Genomic DNA, 22,025 nt, shown 5'->3' on the forward strand with positions numbered 1-22,025 from the left:
CATTGTAATAAAGAAAAACTTAGACCAATCAATATCTCTCATGAATATAGATATGATAGAAAATCAAATAAAACCATATGTAAAAAGAATGATACAATATGCCTGAATGAAATTTAATCCAGGTATGCAAGCTTGGCTTACCATTTTAAAACCAATTAATGTAACTATAACATTAACAACCTAAAGAAGAAAAATCTTATGCTCAGATCAACAGATGCAGAAAAAGCATCCGAAAAAATTCAATACCCATTCATGATAAAGCTGTCAGCAAAGTAGAAATAGAGAGAAACATCCTCAACTTGATAAAGAACAGCTACAAAAAAAACCCTACAGCTAACATTTTATGTAATAATGAAAAACTAGATACTTCCCCCTGAGATCATAAGTAAAGCAAGGATGTCTCCTCTCACCGCTCATATTCAAAATCACACTGGAAGTCATAATTTATGAAATAATAAATAAGGAGGCAAACGTTATACAGATTATCAAGGAAGAAAGAAAGCTGTCTTTTGTTTGCAGATGACATGATTGTCTACATAGAAAATTCCAAAGACTCAACAACAGCAACAACAACAACAACAACAACAAACCCTCCTGGAACTAATAAGTGATTATAACAAAGTTTCAGGAAATTAGGTTAATATATAAAAGACAAATCTTTCCTATATACTGTCAATGAACAATTGGAATAAGAAATTAAAAGCACAATACAATTTCCATTAGCACACACACACAAGGAAATACCTAGGTATAAATCTAACAATATATATACAGGATCTGTGAGGTAAACTATAATACTCTGATGAAATAAAGTTTTAAAGATCGAAATAAATGATATTTAATCATCTATAAATATCCAAATTTACACATATACACATTTACAAAATAGTTATCTGTAAGTTTGGTATTTAAATATTAGAGATATTATATGTTCATAAACAGGAAGAGTCAATATTGTTAAAACATTGATTATTTTCAACTTAATTTATAGATTCAATGTACTCCCAATCAAAATCCCAGCAACATATTGTGTTACTATCAACAAACTGCTCCTAAAGTTTATATGGAAAAGCAAAAGTTTATATGGAAAGGCAAAAGACCCATTTATTATTTTATGAATTAGCCACAGAATACAGAAGAAGAATAAGGTAAAAGGACTGACACTACCCAACTTCAAGCTCCAGTAATCAAAATGTCTTGATATTGGAGAAAGTAGAGACAAATAGATCAGAACAGAATAGAGAGTCCAGATATAGACCTACACAAATATAGTTAACTAATCCTTGACAAAGGAACAAAGGCAATTCAATCAAGAAAGAATAGTCTTTTCAACAAATGATGTTGGAAAATTTGGACATCCATAAGTAAAAGAAAGAAGAAAGAAGAAGGAAGGAAGGAAAGATGGAAGGAAGGAAGGAAGGAAGGAAGGAAGGAAGGAAGGAAGGAAGGAGGAAGGAAGGAAAGAAGGAAGGAAGTAGGGAGGGAGGGAGGGAGGGAAGAAAGGGAGGAGGGAGGGAGGAAGGAAGGAAGGTAGAAGGGAGGGAGGGAAGGAGAGGGAGGGAGGAGAAGGAAGGAGGAGAAGGAAGGAGGAGAAGGAGCAAGGGAGAGAGGGAGGGAGGAAGGAAGGAAAGAAGGAAGGAGGGAGGGAGAGAGGAAGGAGGGAAAGAAAGAAGAAAGGAAGGAGAGAGAGGGAGGGAGGGAGAGAGGAGGAAGGAAGGAAGGAGAAGGAAGGAGGAGAAGGAGGGAGAAGAAGGAGGGAGGGAGGGAGAAGGAAAGAAGGAGCGAGGGAGGAGAGGGAGGGAGGAAGGAGAGGCAGGGAGGGAGGAAAGAAAGGGAAGGAGGGAGGAAAGAAGGAGGAAAGGAGGGAGGGAGGAAGGAAGGAGGTGGGGAGGGAGGGAGGGAGGGAAGAGGGAAGGAGGGAGGGAGGAATGAAAGAAGGAAGAAAAGGAGGGAGGGAGAGAGGGAAGGAAGGAGGGAGGGAGGGAAGGAGGGAGGGAGGGAAGGAAAGAGGGAGGGAGCAAGGAAAGAAGGAAGAGGGAGGAAGGAAGGAAGGAGAGAGAAAGAGGGAGGGAGGAGAGGGAGGGAGGGAGAGAGGAGGGAGAGAGGAGGAAGAAAGGAAGGAGATGGAGGGAGGAGAGGGAGGGAGGGAGGGAGAATGAAGGAAGGAAGGGAGGGAGGAAGGGAGGGAGGGAGGGAGGGAGGGATGAGTGAAGACCTGAATCAATACCTAACTTTAAAAAAAAAATCATACAGATGGTAAATAAGCACATGAAAAGATGCTCAGTATCATGTGTCATTAGGGAGTTGCAAATTAAAACAACAGTGAGATACTACACACCTATTAGAAAGGCTAAAATACAAAAAGTACTGACAGTACCAAATGCTGGTAAGAACACAGAAAAACAGGAATTCCTGTTTCTTGCTACTGGGAACGCAAAATTGTACAACCACTTTGGAAGACCGTTTGGCAGTTTCTTCCAAAGCTAAACACAACTTTATCATACGTTCGAGCAATCATGCTCCTAGGTTTTTTGTCCGGTTGGTTTTAAAATGTATGTCCACACAAAAACTTACAGACAAATACTTATAGCAGTTTTTGCAATAAGTAAAATCACAATCACCAAAAACTGGGTGTCCTTCAATAGGTGAACGAATTAAAAAGTAGTGGTGGTCAGGCGCAGTGGCTCACGCACCCCAGCACTTTGGGAGGCCGAAGCAGGAGGATCACTTGAGGTTGGGAGTTTGAGACTAGCCTGGGCAACATGGAGAAACCCCATCTCTACTAAAAATACAAAAATTATCCGGGTGTGGTGGCGCATGCCTGTAATTCCAGCTACTCGGGAGGCTGAGGCAGGAGAATCGCTTGAACCCAGGAGGCGGCAGTTGCAGTGACCTGAGATCATGCCATTGCACTCCAACCCAGACAACAAGAACGAAACTCCATCTAAAAAAAAAAAAAAAAAAAAAAGTAGTGGTATAGAGATACATGGGATGATTTTCTTTTCATAAAAAGAAATGAGCTATGAAGCTATAAAAAGATATGAAGAAACTTTAAATGTATATTGCTAAGTGAAAGAAGCCAATCTTAAAAGGTTACATGTTATATGATTCCATCTAGATGGCATTCTGGAAAGGCAAAACTATGGAGATAGTAAAAAAAAAAAAAAATCAGTGGTTGCCAGAGGTTGGGAGACGGGAAGGGAGGAGAGATGAATCGGTGAAGCCCACGGTATTTTTAGGGATATAAATCTTTTCTCTATGATACTGTAATGATGAATATATGATATCATACATTTGTCAAAACTAATACAGTGTACAACACAAAGATAAACTTCAATGTAAACTATGAACTTTAGTTACTAATATTGTATCAGTATTTTTTCATTAACTACAGCAAATGTTCCATACTAATACATGGTGTTAATAACAGGGAAACAGTAGAACATCTGGGGAGAGGAGGTTCTATACTATGAGCTCAATTTTTCTGTAAATCTAGAACTGTTCTAAAAAATAAAATCTAATAATCCTTTAAAAATCAACACAGGGTAAATTGCCACATGTAAGATTCACAGAGTAAAAGAATGATTTTTAAAAAAGAATGATAAAGATCAAATAGTTTCAGAGCTAGCAGAGGCCTTAGAACTGGTTGTCCTCTCACCAAATCTCCACATCTCCACTGGGCAGTTACAGAGTGTCACTGTCTGCCTGAGGCACTGCAAGTATAGTGAAAACTAAGACAGCCCCTGTCACAATATAGTGTGAAGTGAAAAAATTCAAATGATTTCATTTTTGATGTGTGTATGTGAGAGAGAGAGAAAGAAAGAGAGAGAGAGAGAACATTGAGAGGATGCTCACCAAGACATCAACAGTAGTTATTTCTGGATGGGCTTTTATTTCCTTTTACCAGTTTCTATCATTTTATAGTGTTTCTATGATAAGCATGCTTTGCTATTGTCACAAGAAAATTAAATAATAAAATGTTCCTTTATTCTAATGATGTCGCTTCAGAAAATGCTACCAGGTGAAGTAAATTTGAAGCCAGGATTATGAAAGTAAATGAACTGGAATAGGTGAGTGAGTAGCCAGGACGAGCCATTTCTCACAGGGAAGGTGCACAGCAGGGAGCCCCCTGCACTGCACGAAGTGTGTTTGGCAGTCACAGAGGACAGGCTTAGTGGCTCCATGGTGGATTTCACTCAGTGGCAGCAACACATGACCACCAACAACTATGGCAAGGCAGCTTTGCCATCCTGGTAGTTTTTGACACTAATTTCTACTGAGTTTCCTCAAAGAATGTTTCACAGAAAACTAGTCCTCAAAATATTAGTAGGTAGAATTCTATTAAATTAAACAAAACTAGCACAATTATTTATAGAAGAACATACCAAAGCATTTATTATTCTATGATACAATGAAAACAAAGAGTATAGTGTTTCCCAAATTTGAGAAAAAGTAACTCTCCCTGCTTTTCCTTTCTTTCCTTCTTCCTTTATTCTTTCTTCCTTTGACTTTCTCTTTCCAGTGGGGACAAGAGAATTTCATGGAATGGGTGTCATTTGGTACATACTTGGACAGCTGTTACTCTGCCAGATGTCACACCAATGGTTTATGGGCTATGATTTATTGTGTTTGTCACTATAGCTCTCAGTATTCCTACCACCAAGCACAGCAGCTAGCACATAGAAGAATCTCAATAAATACTTGTTAGGTAAGTGAATGAACTCTTTTTCCAGCTGGAACCATGGAGGGTGGAGAAGAGAAGAAGAAGGTTCCTGCTATGCTAGAAACCCTTAAGAAAAAGGGAAGGAATTTTGCAGAGCTGAAGATCAAGCGCCTTTGAAAGATGTTTGCCCAAAAGATGCTTCAAAAGGCAAGGAGGAAGCTTATCTATGAAAAAGCAAAGCACTATCGCAAGGAATATAGGCAGATGTATAGAACTGAAATACGAATGGCAAGGATGGCAAGAAAAGCTGGCAACTTCTAGGTACCTGAAGAACCCAAATTGGCATTTGTCATCAGGATCAGAGGTGTCAGTGGTATGAGCCCAAAGGTCCGAAAGTTGTTGCAGCTTCTTTGCCTTTGTCAAATCTTCAATGGAGCCTTTGTGAAGCTCAACAAGGCTTCAGTTAACATGCCGAGGATTGTAGAGCCATATATTGCATAGGAGTACCCAAATCTGAAGTCAGTAAATGAATACATCTACCAGCGTGGTTATGGCAAAATCAATAAGAAGCAAATTGCTTTGACAGATAATGCTTTGATTGATCGATCTCTTGGTAAATATGGCATTGTCTGCACGGAGGATCTGATTAATGAGAACTATACTGTTGGAAAACTCTTCAAAGAAGCAAATAACTTCCTGTGGCTCTTCAAATTATCTTCTCCACAAGGTGAAATGAAGAAAAAGCCACCCATTTTGTAGAAGGTGGAGATGCTGGCAACAGGGAGGACCAGATCAACAGGCTTATTAAAAGAATGAACTAAGGTGTCTACCATGATTATTTTTCTTAGCTGGTCGGTTAATAAACAGTACTTGCTCTCAAATTGAAAAAATAAATAAATAAAAATAAATAAACAAATAAGTGAATGATTGAACTTCATTAAGAAAAATGAATTACTACAAAACTCTATACTTTCTTTTCTCACTTGGATTTGACTTGCACTTTCCTACAGAGCAAAGAAGTCACCCAGGTTCACAACAAACGGCCCAACTTAGACAGTTTACCAAGGCACAGAAGAATTCAAAATCTAGATCTTCTCTCCAGGACTCTCTCCAGTGGCTCTCCTACTTGCAAATGTAATCATTTTCCCAGAGGAGAGCCAGGGACAAACCAAGGAGTAAGATTTGTTGTTCATCTTGCAACCTCTTTCAATGAATTCAACTTGCTTCACAGGAGTCCCTTGGGAATGGCCCCCCAAAAAAACAGTCACTTGTATTATTTAAGTGAACACATGACAGTCAATGCAGTAAGGTCTTGCCTTCCCCACTTCCCCATCAAAAGTTTAGCAAGGACATGGTTTTCCCAAGGGAAAAAAGGAGCATAGTCTTGTAACAGCTGTTTCACAGAATAGACTGTACGTGGATTACAACTGAGTCAAGTCAAGAAGAAACTTTGTACAGTCTTATAAAAGAGAGATGTCTCTTGAACTGAGAAAGTGCATGTTCCCTCAAATATTTTCCTGCCCCCAAAAGCTTAGCCCCTTCAGTACTTGGTGTCCCTATCTTCTGCCAGCTTCTGACCCTGAGGAATGATGAAACCTCATTTTTCTAGGAACTGAAGGAGCTCTTTAGCCCCTCAAAATACAGCAAAGGAAAACTCAATGCAGCCAAAATTCAAGCCTAAATTTGAAACACAAATATGTAAACTGATCATGATGTCCACATCCTACACAAATACAACTTTCTTTTAGAAAGGAATCCCCTGCTGGTTGTGCTGTAAGTATTTTAGGCAGAATGCTTTTAGGTCTAAAGCCATTTTAAACTCTCAAAACTTTATACATCCAAGGAAAGCAAACTGAAAGTGAGCATCACTAAGTTTACTCTTATTTCTAAGATTAATTTTAACCTCCCTAGATTTCAACACTCATGCCGTTGTCCAGACTACTAGATGCAGCTGCAACAAGGGATTTCTTAAGTCACATAGGGAACCTGGACTAAATTACTCTGGAGGGATATGTGCCATTTCTAAGTTTGTGGTTTCCTTCACTATGTTTAAAGCAAAGGTTATTAGGCACTAATGCTGCACAGATTTTCTAAATACTCTGTATTTGCCAGTGGCGGAGCCAGATGTGGACCACATTAGGAGAGACATGCGTGACAGGGTTTTCCTAAATGTCCGTGATGAATTATAATTTGCAAAGGGGAAAATTGTAGCTGTGTGGTGCCAGGATAATTTCCTCCAAATACCACTCCCATCAGGTCATTTTCTCCTCAGGGTGAGTCACAGCTCCTTTTGAGGAAAACCTAAAGTCTGGCATTAGAGGCCTCAGTCATCTGCTCTTCCTCAAGACTATCCCAAAGGATCCCTGTATGCCAGGACCACCTCTTGACTCTCCTCCTGCATATTTTGCTTGGGTGGCTCCCTCTGTCTGGAATACGTTGCTCTTACACCCTTCAAAACCTTGCTCAAATCTCATCATTATCAAGGAGCCTTCCCTCCCCAACCTCCCTCCACTGATTATTATTCTGTATTCGGCATTCACTGCAGGTATCCATAGTTGTTGCTATGACTGTTGGTGGTGGCCACTGGAAAGCTCAGCATCGAATGTGAGGCCCCATAAAGCAAGTGTGGGGAGCAGCCTCCCTGGGGGCATTTGTGCACTTTCCACTTCCCCCTTCACCGTGGGTCCCATCCTTGATTTTGCCTTGCTTTTTCATCTGCTTTGTTATCTTGATTTATTTTTACATTATATCTTAAGTTCTTTCTGAACAAGAATAGAGTGAACATGTGAGTCTTCGAACTACGTTGGCATGTGTTTTTTTCCCAGCACATGTTCTCTGTGAATGTCAGAGCTTCCACTACTTCATACGCTCCTTTGAGAAAAAAATAATCATCTCAGAAGCAAGATGTCTTCCTCTGTTCTAATTTCTGGAACTTTCATTTTGTTCTTCCTTTGATTAAAAGAATATGTGTGTAAGACCCCTTATGTAATATCATCTACAACCCAGAATTATCATCCCATGTTACACATGAAAAAGCACGTAATCAAAAGACTAAACAGACAACCCATAGACTGGGAGAAAATAGTCACAAACTATGCATCCAGCAAAGGACTAATATCCAGAATCTACAAGGAACTCAAACAAATCAGCAAGAAAAAAAACAAATAATCCCATCAAAAAGTGAGCAAAGAACACGAATAGGCAATTCTCAAAAAATATATATGAACAGCCAACAAACATATGAAAAAACATTCAATATCACCTTACTCCTGCAAGAATGCTCATAATTAAGAAGTCAAAAAACAACAGGTGTTGGCATGAATGTGGTGTAAAGGGAACACTTTTACTCTGCTAGTGGCAATGTAAACTACTAAAACCACTATGGAAAACAGTATGGAGATTCCTTAAAGAACTAAAAGTAGAACTACCATTCAACCCAGCAATCCCACTACTGGGTATCTACCCAAAGGAAAAGAAGTCATATGAAAAAGACACATGCACATATGTGTTTATGGCAGCACAATTCACAATTGCAAAGATATGGCACCAACTTAAGTGCCCATCAGCCAACAAGTGGATAAAGAAAATATGGTTTATATACAACATGGAATACTACTCAGCCATACAAAGGAACAAAATAATGTCTTTTGCAGCAACTTGGAAGGAGCTGGAAGTCATTATTCTAAGTGAAGTAACTCAGGAATGGAAAACCAAATATAGTATATTCTCACTTATAAGTGGGAGTTAAGCTATGAGGATGCAAAGGTATAAGAACAACATAATGGACTTTGGGGATTTTAGTGGAAGGGTGGGAGGGGCATGAGGGATAAAAGACTACATATTGAGTACAGCGTACACTGCTTGGGTGACAGGTGCATCAAAATCTCAGAAATCACCACTAAAGAACTTATCCATGTAACCAAAAACTGTATCCCAAAACTATTGAAATAAAAATAAAATTTTTTTAAAAAGCTAAATGGTTGACCCAAAGTCACCCAGTGTATAAAGCAGAGTCAAGACTTAAACCCAGGCCAACCTAACTCAAAATGCCTTGACTCTGTATTCCCTAAAAGTGTCTAGCACCAAAACAGACACCATGAAGTGTCTAGCACCATAACAGGCACTCAGTGACTTGCACTAATTCATTGTTGAAGTATGACCCAGAACATTTGGTACAGAATTGAATAAAACCATGACAGCAAAGCTATTGAAAACTGAGCTTGCAAAATTGGTAGAATTGGCTTCATGAAAAACTGAAGAGATTCTAATTAGGTCTATAAGAAAAAGACAACACAGATCTACAAAACACTCTGGATGTGGGTGAATAGAATACTAGAAGAGATGCTGTGAGCTGATGTCCAAATTTGAATACAAAAGAAAAAGAATAGATGGACACGCTGGTTTAGATTTACAGGTCCAGGGCAAACTGATCCAACTGTGGAATCACTGAATCCCCCTTGGGTTTCAATGAGGGTATCCTTGGTAGTTACTTTCAACCCTGAGGGGTTTGACAAAATGGGACAGACAGGCTTTTTACACCTGAAGCCAGAATATAGAATCTTTGTTCATTGAGAATTTTCATACATGTTAGCTTCTCTAATACTTTCCCTAACTTCCCCCAGTGTTTCATGTTTATTATATTTACACATGGTCTTATAATGACGTGTCTATGTCTGTCTTGCTATGTTGCCCAGGCTGGTCTCAAGCTCCTGAGCTCAACCAGTTCTCCCACCAGAGCCTCCCAAAGTGCTGGGATTACAGGCATGAGCCACTGCACCTAACCTAATTCTCAAACTTATATGGAGGAACAAAGACCTAAGAGTAAATAAAGCACTCCTGAAAAGGAATATCAAGACTTATTCCAAAGCTGAAATAACAAAGACGGTGCTGTACTGGCACAGAAATAGACAAATTGCCCAGTGGAGCAGACTAGAGAACCCAGAAACAGAGACAGAGAGAAAGAGAGAAGAGTGGGTACTTGAGGATGGAAGAGAAGGCACTGCAGATGACAAGGAAACAATGAACTGTTCAATAAATAGTGCGAGGCCATTGGTTACCTACATTGGGGGAAAAAAACTGTGACTAAGCCCTGCTTTGCACCATGCAGAAGAATCAAATGCTAGTAGATTTAAGATTTAAATACACAAGGCAAAACTCTAAAACTTTTGAAGGCAACATGGGAGAATATCTTTAGAACATTAGAGAAGTGAAGGTTTCTTAAAGAAAACACAAAACTATGAAGAAAAATAATAAATTTGACTACATTCAAATTAAGAACTTCTGTTTAACAGTAGACCCGTGAAGAAAGTGATCATAAAAGCAACAATGTAGAAGATATTTGCAATATACATAATCAGTATAATCTATGTAAAGATGATATATTTTTAAAAATCTTTTCAAAGTTCAATAAATAAGTTAATAAATACACAATTCACAGAGCAGAAAATATGAATAGCCCATAAATATATAAAAGAACACTCAACATCATTAATAATTGCAGAGACACTAAGACACCAGTGAGACTTTACTTTTTACCCACTGAATTGGCAAAAATTAATAAGGCTGATATTGTCAAAAACTTGGGCTAGGTGCAGTGGCTCAGGCCTGTAATCTCAGCACTTTGTGAGGCCAAGGCAGGTAGATCACTTTGAGCTCATGAATTCGAGACCAGCCTGAGCAATATGACGAAACCACGTTTCTACAAAAAGTACAAAAAATTAGTTGGGTGTGGTGGTGCACACCTGTAGTCCCAGCTGCTTGGGAGACTGAGGTGGGAGGATGGTTTGAACCTGGGATGCAGAGGTGTGGGGGTTCAGTCAGGATGGTGGGAGAAATTGTAAAATTATAGGAAATAAACACAAACCCTCTTGGAAGCCTGGGGGTTTGCATAAAGTGTTTGGCTGAAGGCAGCTGAATTCTCTTAAAAGTTGAGGGCATAGATACATAGGAATGTAGAGCAGTTTATCTAAATAGTTTGTTTATTCATGTGGTCCTAAGACCAACATTTGATCAACGAAGGGTGCATAATTGCTGTCTACTGGGGAGGTCAGCAATGTCAATTACCCTCTAGTGGTATTTACTCAAGACCTTTGTTATTTAATCTATACTGAATAAATGCGAGCTTCATTGGCTGAATGGAGCCATGGCTGCTACTCTTTACAGAACCTTCCTTGGTGTCTGTGAGGGGCCCAGACCCTTAGCTGGACTGACAGGCAGAATATCTGTGTCAGTGTACATTATTCATCTGTTTTGGGGTCAGGATCTGCAGAACAAACCCCCACACAGAGGTTGCAGTTAGCTGAGATCATGCCACTGTGTTCCAGCCTGGGCGATAGAACCACACCCTGCCTCAAAAAAAAAAAAAAAAAGAACTTGGAAAGAGTATGATTCAACTGGAATCTTTATTCACTCTTGGCAGGAGTCTAAATTGGTACAATCCCTCAGAAGAAATAAGTTAAATATATTCATATACCTTAGAGCCTAGCAATTCCACCCTAGAGAAACCCTCGCATATGTACACAAATTTATGTGGTTGTACTTCTAAGTGTAACCCTAGAGAAATTCTTGCATGTGATTTATGGAAAGGAATGTTCACAGCAATATCAAAATAACAACCAGAAACAACCCAAGTGTCCAAAGTGTTCAGAGAAAGAATAAACAATTATTTATAACTACTCACACAATAAAATGCTATAGACAGTAGTGAAAATAATGAACTACATGCAACATGGATGAATCTTAGAAACAAAATATTGAGTGGAAAAAAAAGCAAATGAAAAGAAGACTGCATGTAGCATAATACCATTTTGATAAAGTGGACACAATCAAATAATATGTTTCTTAAGGTTGTCTGCATATGTCCTAAATTATTATTTTAACCAGGGCTTCACAGAAATAAAATTTGGAAAGCTGGTTACTTCTAGGGACCTGCAGGGGATGGCATAGGAAAGAAGCCCACCAGCTACAGCAATGATATTGATCATATTCTCGTTTAAGGACGACTCACAGGTTTCTTCCTGTTATTACTATGCCTCATCACTTAACTGTGTGATACTCACATTATTTTGCACATATCAGCTATTACATAATAATAGCAAATAAAAATAAATGAACAGGCAAGGCACAGTGGCTCATGCCTGTAATCCCAGCACATTGGGAGGCCCAGGAGGGTGGATCACCTGAAGTCAGGAGTTCAAGACCAGCCTGGCCAACATGGCAAAACCCCTTCTCTACTAAAAATACAAAAATTAATGGGGTGTGATGGCGAATGCCTCCAGCCCCAGCTACTCAGGATGCTGAAGTAGGAGAATCGCTTGAACCTGGGAGGTGGATGTTGCAGTGAGCTGAGACCATACCACGGCACTCCAGCCTGGGCAACAAAGCAAGACTCCATCTCAAAAAAAAGCAAATAAATAAATAAATAAATAAATAATGCCTGCAGTTTTATAATAGTCTCAAAAAAGAAAAACAAAAAGAATACAAGGAAAGAAATCAGGTGCCCAGGCTTTTCTGAGAATACAGAAACAAAAGTCTTTCAGTTACTCACAATCCTTCCACACTCACCAACACAGAATGTCAGAAGTGGACCCCAGTGAGGCCCTGTAGGCCCACCACTAATTAAGTAGATGAGGAAACGGAAGCTCAGGGATAATACGTGACTGCTCCATGATCACCTGGCAGAGCCAGGAGCCAAACCCAGGTCTCCTGATACTTCTTCTCTTAGATCAAGTCCCCAGGCAGTGTCCTTCAGTCTGGTAGATAATAAAAAGAAAATTCCAGTCTTCTTTATCTTTGTATCTCTAAGATCTAGCACAGGGCTTAATAATTTGTTGGCCCTCAAAATGTTTTGTTTCTGAACATTACGGAATTCCCATTGGATTCGTCACAAGATGTCCCCAAAGTGGTAAAAATTATCTCTTCTGGTTCAGTGGCTTCAAACCAAGAAAAGGTTCCTGGAAGCAAGACAGTCATTAATGGGCATTGCCAGAACTCATATGTGTGGGCATATGGGAGGAGATCCCTGCAGCAGCCAGGGCTGCATTTTCTAGCCGGTTCCAGCAAGCCAGCCTTGCGTGACTGACTTCTTTAGTTTAAGGTGCAGAACTCAAGGGAAAGGAGCTAAACCCTATGAATGTGCTTGTATTGCCTCCAAGGCGAGGAGTGGCCAGAATCTGTGGCTTGACTATGGAACGAGCAGTGGAAACACTCTGTCTTCCAATATGTCTGCAGAATAGGCTGGCAGGTGCCACATTATGTTAGTAAGCTCCTGGCAAGGCATGTGGCTTCCATCTCACTTCATTAGCAGCTTTCCCGAACTTCAGGTTTCCCCAGTCCCTGATTCTAGGAGTTAAAGTTCCCTCTGGTATCACTATTCTTCCTCCATGGGGTTTTTCTAGACCTCCCCTATCCCCAGGGGGCTGAGGCGAGGCCCTGGTTTGTAGCTCCTATCTGGGAGAATGTGCAGCCAAGGGTCACAAAACAGACCCAGGGGTCTGGCTTCCCCTGAAGGATGCTGGGGCCCGAGCGCCCCAAGGTGCCCTGATTTTTCCACCTGCAATGATCAGTAGCCAAGTTCTCTGATTTTATCTCAACACTTTCTTGAGAGCATTGAGCTGAATTTTGAGTCTTTCCATTCATGACATGTCTCCCTTTATTCAAATCTTCTTTTACATCCCTCAACAAAGTTTCTTGTATTCTTCATCAAATCTCCACATTTCTCAATAACTATAATTCCCAGATGTGTTTCATTTTGGGTGACTCGGACCAATACTCTAATGAGGCAAAATAATGGGCCGCTTCTGTCCTGAGATGCCCACTGGCTGGGAGCACTAATGAAGACTTAAGGCCAAGATACACCAGTTGTTTATGGACCATGGATGGCTTTTCTCCTGGGATGAAGCTCTACCTTCCTGCAGGTTGTACTAAGACCAGATGCTTGTTTGTGATTCTGGTTTGTGCAGGTCCCTCCCAGGGGTTTGTGCAGTGGGAGCCTCAGCACGGTTTCCCATACGACAGCCCTGCCAAGAGCAGGGGTTGCCATCCCAGCTGGTCACCGCACCTTGGCCCTCTGCCTACTACATGCAGAAGGGGCTGTGAGCAGGTAAGAGGAATGCTTTCTTCTCAGCTGAGGCTCACGGGTGCCTGCTCTGGGAAGCAGCACAGCAGCAGGTGTAGTTCACAGCCAACTGATGTCCTCTCCCTTCAATCCAACAAGTGCAACTTCTGAACTTACACCTCCTCTGTGGGGTTTTCAGGATACAGAGGGTCTCTGGCTTTGAAATCAGTTTCACTTGGATGTGTAAGGCCCAATTTACAGACTTTGCTTATGTTTGTGTTTTTCCGTTAAACTGAGTTTTTAATTCCCAGAAATTGTAGGCTTCAACTTCTGTGCCTGGTTTTTCATGTTGCTGATCTTGATGGTCCACCTTTAAGACCTGCTGTCACAGGAACTGTCATCCAGACATGGGATACGTGTATGTGCCGAAGACATTGCGCTTTGGTAGGCCTGGCAGCCTAAGTGGCTGGCAGAGGGAGGGCCAGGTCTCTGTGATTGGGGGAGGCACACATCCAGAAGCTTGTGAGGGCTCTGCCTGCCCTGCTACCATCCCTACTTGTCTCCTTCGGGCATCCGTCTTTTAAAGAATATAAAACAGCCCACTCCTTTTCAACTGCTTTAATGTTTCATTCCTCATCTTGCAGAAAAAATCCCTTATGTTTCACAAAAATAACATAAACCTTGGCAGTATTTTATTTTTCTAAAGTGCCAGACATCAGGGTGAAAGGTGGAAAGAGCACTGGGCATGGGTTCCAAAGAGCTGTGCTCCAGGCATACATTCCTGAGACAACCTACAGCATCTCAGGCAGGCCAGGGTCCCCTTACACTTTGTCCCATCTGAAAATGAGAGCAGTAACACCTGCATAATAACGCGGGGTGAGACCAAATGACTTAGTCAAGACCCATGCAAATCTTATGTATTATAGACTAATAGCAAATGTACCATAAATATCTCATCTCAGGACAATGATTTATTTAATGACACCCAACAGACAGAATATAAGAGAGTCTTTTAACACGAGAAAGTGACAGCAAGAAAAAAAACAGTGATAACAGTTCCTATTTATTGAGCACTTACTACACTCCAGGCACTGTGCTAAGGCCTTCACATGAAGTATTTAATCTTCAGGCAGGTAATTTTATTCACCTATTTTTTAACCAGAGGAAGAGAAAAAACTAAGTTTAGCAAATTTTAGCAAGCTAAGTGACTTGGCCAAAGTCACTTAGCTTCTAAGTGGCAGAGCTGGGATTCAGACTCAAAATATCAAAAATTTTGAGCCATGCTCCAAGAAACGTCCAAGCTGTCATCAAGAATAAAACATAACCACGAATAACACATAGTCACAGAAGAACAAAATTCATCGTATTTACAAGTCAACAACATGTTATAAGATGTACTGTGGGCATATACCATCGATTTATCCAATGTAAACAGAGCCAGAAGAGGGGGAGAGAGAGAGAGATGACTGATAATTTGGAAAGATACCATGGAGAAAACGGTCTGTTACCTGCGCCTTGAGGGATGAGGAGTATTTCGACAAGTGGAAGAGAGAAAAAATATGTCCCAGGCAAAGGCAGGTGAGCACGAAGGCTCAGAAACAAAGCACGTGTTGGGTAACGTATTTTGTGCTGCTGGAATGTAGGAAAAGTAAAGGGAGACATGGCTAAAAGCAGAGACTGCTAATTGTCCCCTAGTATTCATTTGTCCCTCTTCCTTTTAGTAAGAAAATCCCCTTTTTTCTTGACACTCGAGTGCCCGGCAGGAGGCTGCCATTCCCAGCCTCTCTTGCAGCAACGTGTGGCCATGTGCCTCGGTCTGCGTGCCAGCCCTGGAGCTGAAGTTAGGTGCTATGAAAGCACTGCCCCAGGAATTCTCTCTTCCCCCTTTCTCCTGGATGGAAATAGTGACAACTAGCGCAGCTGCCAGTTGGGACCCAGATATGGCATCCACAGGCAGAGGGTGACAAAGCTGCCCACCGCACCTGGACACTTACCTGTAGACACATGGGAAAGGAAGAAGCTTTCATCTTATTTAAGTAATGGCAATTGGGGTTCTGGAACAAACTCCAGAATCACAAATATGTACTGTCTGACCCCAATTAATACAGGGCCCAGTCTTATAGGGCCTTAAATTCCATGGCAATACTTGGAAAATAGTTGGCAGGCAATAGGGTGTCTTGGTTTGAAGCATCCACGCTCACACGGAAAGGTAGCATCACACTTCTCTTTTCTTAAAGAGCACTAATAAATTAATGGAATGCCTTTTGAGCAACTGAGTTTTAAATTATGATAGAGCTAGAGCTTGAGGGTCAGGAAAATGTGTTTGCCAGGATCTCATAGCACAGGGTAGTACTGGCTTTATTGAGAGAACTTTGCTTTCAAAACCATAAAAAGGGAAAGGAAAGTATATAAAATATGTGCCTGAGCAAAATTCCACAAGAAATTATTTGCCCCTGACCTTCATTGAAGTGCTGTTCCCAGTTATTCTAGGATAGGATTAATCTAAGGTGGGTAAAGTTTAAACCAATGGTACCCAAGTAACATCCACCATTTTTCTTCTTCCATGTCAGAACACAACAACAAATTAGACTGAGAACTAGAGTGAGGTCTGTCTCATCTATGTGCTTTTAAAAGAAATGGGTATTTCAAATAAGTTAATTTTCCAGATATCTGAAAGTTAAGTTCCCTTCCGTTACTTTATCACTGGCCAACAACAACTAAACTACTGCTACTGTTTTCAAGATGATCGTAAACAACTGCAAACACAAGCACCAGACTGCATGCCAGCAATAATCAGAAGATGATCCTCTGGGTAATCAGAACCAGCATGCTTAATTTCTTTTAGATTGCCATTGTAACAGAAACACATTTAAGCATTTTCTAGAGAATGCAGGATAAATCCGTAGCTCTCCCGTTTGAGAAATCCAGTTGTAAGCAAAAAACATTTTGAGACATGTGGTCTATTAATTAATCACTGCTCTTTCATAAATATCACTTTATAAAATAATTCAAGACATTATTCAACATGTGCTGTGTATTAAATATTTCTGCTACACAGACTTATTCCCCATGGATCTGTGCTGAGGCAGGAACAATTTTAATGAAAAGCAAAAGTTTGTAGTTCTCAAATTGCACCTAAATCAAATAAGCAAAAAGTCAGGATACTTTTACTAGAAGATAAAACAGTCCATTTGTTTACAAGGTACTTGCATTCTTAGAAAACAAGTGTATTTTACCACCACGTATAAAAGTATTTGTGTTTATACGTAAAATGGAGTTCACCTCTAGGTTCGAGCACTTACAAATGGTTTTGTACCCACGTGAATTTGCGGTGGAACATTAAAAAGCACAGGATGGGGTCAGGCACGGGGGCTCACACCTGTAATCCCAGCACTTTGGGAGGCTGAGGCAGGTGGATCGCTTAAGATCAGGAGTTCAAGACCAGCCTGGCCAACATGGTGAAACCCCATCTCTACTAAAAATACAAAAATTAGCTGGGTGTAGTGATACATGCCTGTAATCCTAGCTACTTGGGAGGCTGAGGCACAAGGATCACTTGAACCCAAGAGGTGAAGGCTGCAGTGAGCTCAGATTGTGCCACTGCACTCCAGCCTGGGTTACAGAGTGAGACCCTGTCTCAAAAAAAAAAAAAAAAAAAAAAAGCACAGGACAGTGCTGTGCATAGCAGGATGACCAGCATCCCTGAGCCCACCTATTAAATGCCAGCAACGCTTCCAATCATTGTGAAAGTAAAAAACCCCCGCCCCCAAAACTCTCAAAATGCTTCCCTGAGGGCAGTAGCATTTTCCCTGAGTGAGTACCGCTGTCATAGTGCCTCGTCCAAAGTGCTGTCTTGAGTCATTTCCTGGGGCGCATGGCAGTGCACCTGCCCCACCTTGGCTTGGACATGTGCACTGGAAAACTGGCAAGGGGAGGTGTTCAGACAAACTGTCAGGCTTGCTGCTGGCTTCAGATTAGATGAGGTGCTGAGCCTGAGTGTCTCATGCTCTCAAGGAAAGCATTTTTTGCATCACTGAACTGATGCAAGAAACGAGGTGGAAAGAGGAGGGAAGAATTCTCGTGGTTTGGACCTCCTCAGTCAGCCTTACCTGCTCAGGGCCCCACAGCACTGGGTAGAGGAGGTAACGACTGAGTGGATTTTAGCTATGGTGATAGTGAGCACTAGGGACACAGGCCCTCATTCCTAAAAGCTCTTTCTTTCATTGCCTAAGGGAGAGCAAGGAGTGTGGTAGGGAATTGCAACAGGCAGGTGGGACTAGAAAGGTGGAATGTTAAATTCTCCTGAGAGGAGAGGGCAGAAGGCAGAAAGACAAGCACATGAGTTGCCAAATCTGAAAAAGTTTGACTGGCATCTTCAGGTGAAGGCATGGGATGTTTTCTCTGCCCTCCTGTTTTAGGGGCAGCTATGGAGGGCCCAGGTACAAAGAGTATCGTGGACAGGAAGTCAAAAGAAGGTGGGAGAGCCCTGCAAGCTGAGACCCCCACAAAGAATTAAGTCTCCAGTTAACCTGTAATGAGGTAGGAGGCAGGTTGGACTTGACTCCCAACCAGATTTAAGACTGGCCAAACCAGTAAGAGATGCAGAAAGCACCTCTCCATGAGACATGCCGACCAAAGTCTTGACAATTTACTGTTACCATAGCAACATCCAGTAGTTACCACCCATTTTCTAGCAATTCCTGAATAACTTGCCCCTTAATTAGCATGTCATTAAAAGTGGGTGTAAATATGATTGCAAAACTGCCCCCAGGCTGCTGCTCTCTCCATGCGACTATGGTGCAGTCCTGCTCCACAGAAACCGTCACACTGCCACTGCCTCAGGAAAGCTGTTTTCTTTCTCCACCTGCTCACTCTTGAATTCCTTCCTGGACAAAGCCAAGAACCTGCCCTGCATCAGTAGCTCTAAAAACAGCCTCGTTTCGCTGAAACCATAGCATTCCAAAGATTCGAATGATTCTAAGCTAAACGTGCAGGTCTGTATGTCCTCAGGAAGGAAGGGGGATAGGCCAGGAACCTTGCATGGAGGAATGAGGTGCCTCTGAATGTAAGGTTCTCCTTCCTGGAGTCAGTCTAGCAAGGTTCTTTAACCACCAAGAAGTAGAAGAACATCAATCATACAGGGCTCCAAGCAAAATTCGGCCTTTCCTTGCTTTGTTTTCTGAAGTTCTATAAGCTCTAGCGCTAGCTCCAGCTCCAGCTCTTGCTCTCTCTCATCATTTTTTCAGTTATCAAAACTAGTCAGCCAAGATTTGTTTATCGTGGTTTTGGTAACTCTAGAGGAATAGAAATAGCATTATTTGCTGTGGGATTATTTTTTCTCCTTATTTTCAAAAATCTGTGCACAAGTTGGAAATTCTACAAATTAATAGCTTTAAATTCCAACCTGTAATGTACTGAATGCTGTGGGGCTCTGCCTAGACCCCCCACTTCAGGAACAAGGCTCATTGCCCCAGCTTCCGGGGGTGTTGTCTGCCGATGCCCTCAGTCAAAGGGAATTGCCTTACTCAAAGCTACAGGGCCTCCAGGGAGGTAGCAGGCATGCAATGGGTGATTGATGCAAAGGGACAGAGGCCTGAGCCCTGGGCCTTAATTTGAAACGTCTGTGAAGGGCTTTTCCAGCTCGAGAGCTCCCCACATGATAGGCTGAGGCTTCTTTCAGTTGCACCACTGTTCACCTTCTCTTTCTGCCATCCTGCTTTGCTCACACCCTAACAGATATCTTTCCTGAGAGCATTCCCTAGTAAATTGCTTGCACACAAATCTCCCTCTGAGAGTCTATTTCCTGGGGAACCCAACCCACAACAGCAGATGTCAGGAGTGGTTCAAGATGACTGACTCTAAAATAGCATTTAGAGCTGGATAACTCTCTGGTGGCTGGCAATGAGAAGCCCTTCGATGATGGTGGGGGGTGTGCTGGAAGACCCTGGCACATGGTAGCAATGCAATTGTCGCTGATTTTTTTATTTGTTTGTTTTGAGACAGGGTGTCACTCTGTCACCCAGGTTAGAGTAGGGTGGTACGATCACAACTCATTACACCCTCAACCTCCTAGGCTTAAACAATCCTCCCTCCTGAGTAGCTGGGACTACAGGTATGCACCACCATGTCCAGCTAATTTTTTATTCTTTGTAGAGATAGGGTCTTGCTATGTTGCCAAGGCTGGTCTCAAACTCCTGGGCTCAAGAGATCCTCCTGGTTTGGCCTCCCAAAGTGCTAGGATTATAGGCATGATCCATCACTCCCAGCCTCGTTGCTGTTTTTTAATGTCACTATTCATAAGCTGAAACGGAATACAGATAGAAGGGAACTCATGGGTGGGTAAACTCATGGTGGGTACTCACGGGTAGAACTTCCCGTGAGAAGTTCACGGGAAGTAGTCATTATATGAATTACAAGAATTATGGCCATCTCTGGGAGATACTGGTTAATCACTAATTTAAGGCAAAGTAAGAAAGCCAGAAATCCTCCTTGACAAATTATGAAGACTCTGCTCACCTGACATTGGAAGGCAGAAAGCACTGAGATTCAGACCTGGGACTCATTCATAGGAGTTGAGGAGTTCCAGAGAAGGTTGAAATTTCAACCCTAACTCACCTGATGATAGCTGAGAGGGCCTGACCCACGGATGGCTGTTGAGGTGAGTAATAGTGCTTGGCATCCCCATGGGCAGGACAGGAGGGCAGCCTAAAGAAGTAGTGCTCAGTCTCTACCATCAAAAGATATTGAGGATGGACCATCAGGAGGCTAAGGGTGGCCAACTCAATTAAAAAGCCATGATCTCTTCTGGAGCTGAGCCGGTTTTCAGACCTGGAACCCATTGACTAAAGATAATGCCAAGGTCCAAGAATGAAGACCCTGCAATGCCTTGGCAAGTATATACAGTAATAATTACCCCATTTCTTCCCCAAAGGACTTACACCCATTCGCTCGGGTAACCATACACAGAAATAAGGACTATACCTCATCACTTCAAGGACTATTGGACACAGGGTACAAATTGACCCAGGGATACCATCCACCACCCCAGCTGCCCACACACACATTGTTAGAGTGAGTGCCAGGTCATTAATAGAGGCCTGGCCCAGGTCTGTCTCACAGTCCATCCCCTGGGCCTATGTACCCTTTGTGGTTATGTCCTTGGTCCCTGGAGGTAGAATTGAAATGAACACACTTAGTAGTTGACAGGACCCCCTTATTGATTCCTTGATCAACGAGGTAAGAGTTATTACAATGAAGAAAGCCAAGTAGAGGCCTTCGAAAATATTCCTTCTACCCAGCCCAGGCAGTAAATCAAAATCTATGTTGTATCCTGAGAGAAATGGCAGAGTGATACCCTTAAAGACCTAAAGGATGCAGGGGTGGCAAGTCTCCTTCACATTTCCACTGAATTCACCAGACTGACTCCTGGAAAAAACAGATGGATCCTTGAGGATGACACTGGACTACCAAACACTCAACCAGGTAGTTGCCCACTTGCAGCTGCTGGGCGGCCAGGGCACATGAACACGGTCTCAGGTATCTACTGCACAGCTCCTGACTGGTGGGTGTGTTCTTTTCCATCTGCATTAATTTTTTATTGCTGCTGTAAAAAATTGCCGCAAATTTAGTAGCTTGAAATAGCACAAATTTACTACCTGACAGCTCTGTAGGTTAAAAGTCTGACATGGGTCTCCTCGGGTGCAAATCAAAGGGTCAGCAGGGCTGCATTCCTTTCCAGAGGCCCTAGAGGAAAATCTACTTTCTTTCTTTCTCCAGCTTCTAGAGACCACCCACATTCTTTGGCTCATAGAAAGCCAGTAACATTGCCTTTCTCTGACTATTCTTCCATAGTCGCACCTCCCTCTAACCCCAGCTGGGAAACGTTCTCCACTTTTTAAGGACCCGTGTAAATATATAGAGACCACCTAGATAATTCCTCTATCTCAAGGTCCTTACTCGTATCTGCATAGTCTCTTGCCATGTAAGGTAACATATTAACAGATCTCTGGGATTAACATGTGGACATATTTGGCTGGGGGAGGGGGGCGCATTATTCTGCTACCCTATCAGGAAGAATAACCAGAAGCATTCTTATTCATACTGAATCGACAAGTATATATGTTTGCCATATATTTATGGAGCAACAATATACATTTGCTCGATAGCAATGCTAATTCTCCTGCCCTTTCTTATAATATAGCCTGAACGGTATGACATTGGTTCACTATATCTGTGACATCATATCAGTCATATCAGCTTAGCAAGAAGGGAGAAGTACTTATTGGAGGCCCTGGTAAAACAGGCACT

The 22,025-nt window shown here is 41.8% G+C and overlaps 1 pseudogene; it reads left to right on the forward strand.

Moving 5' to 3' along the window:
* The first annotated feature begins 4,741 nt into the window (after positions 1 to 4,741).
* On the forward strand, positions 4,742 to 5,548 carry LOC112605052 (annotated as a pseudogene).
* Positions 5,549 to 22,025: the final 16,477 nt, after the last annotated feature.

The sequence above is a fragment of the Theropithecus gelada genome, chromosome 13 (assembly GCF_003255815.1).
Source record: "Theropithecus gelada isolate Dixy chromosome 13, Tgel_1.0, whole genome shotgun sequence".
Lineage (NCBI taxonomy): Eukaryota > Metazoa > Chordata > Mammalia > Primates > Cercopithecidae > Theropithecus > Theropithecus gelada.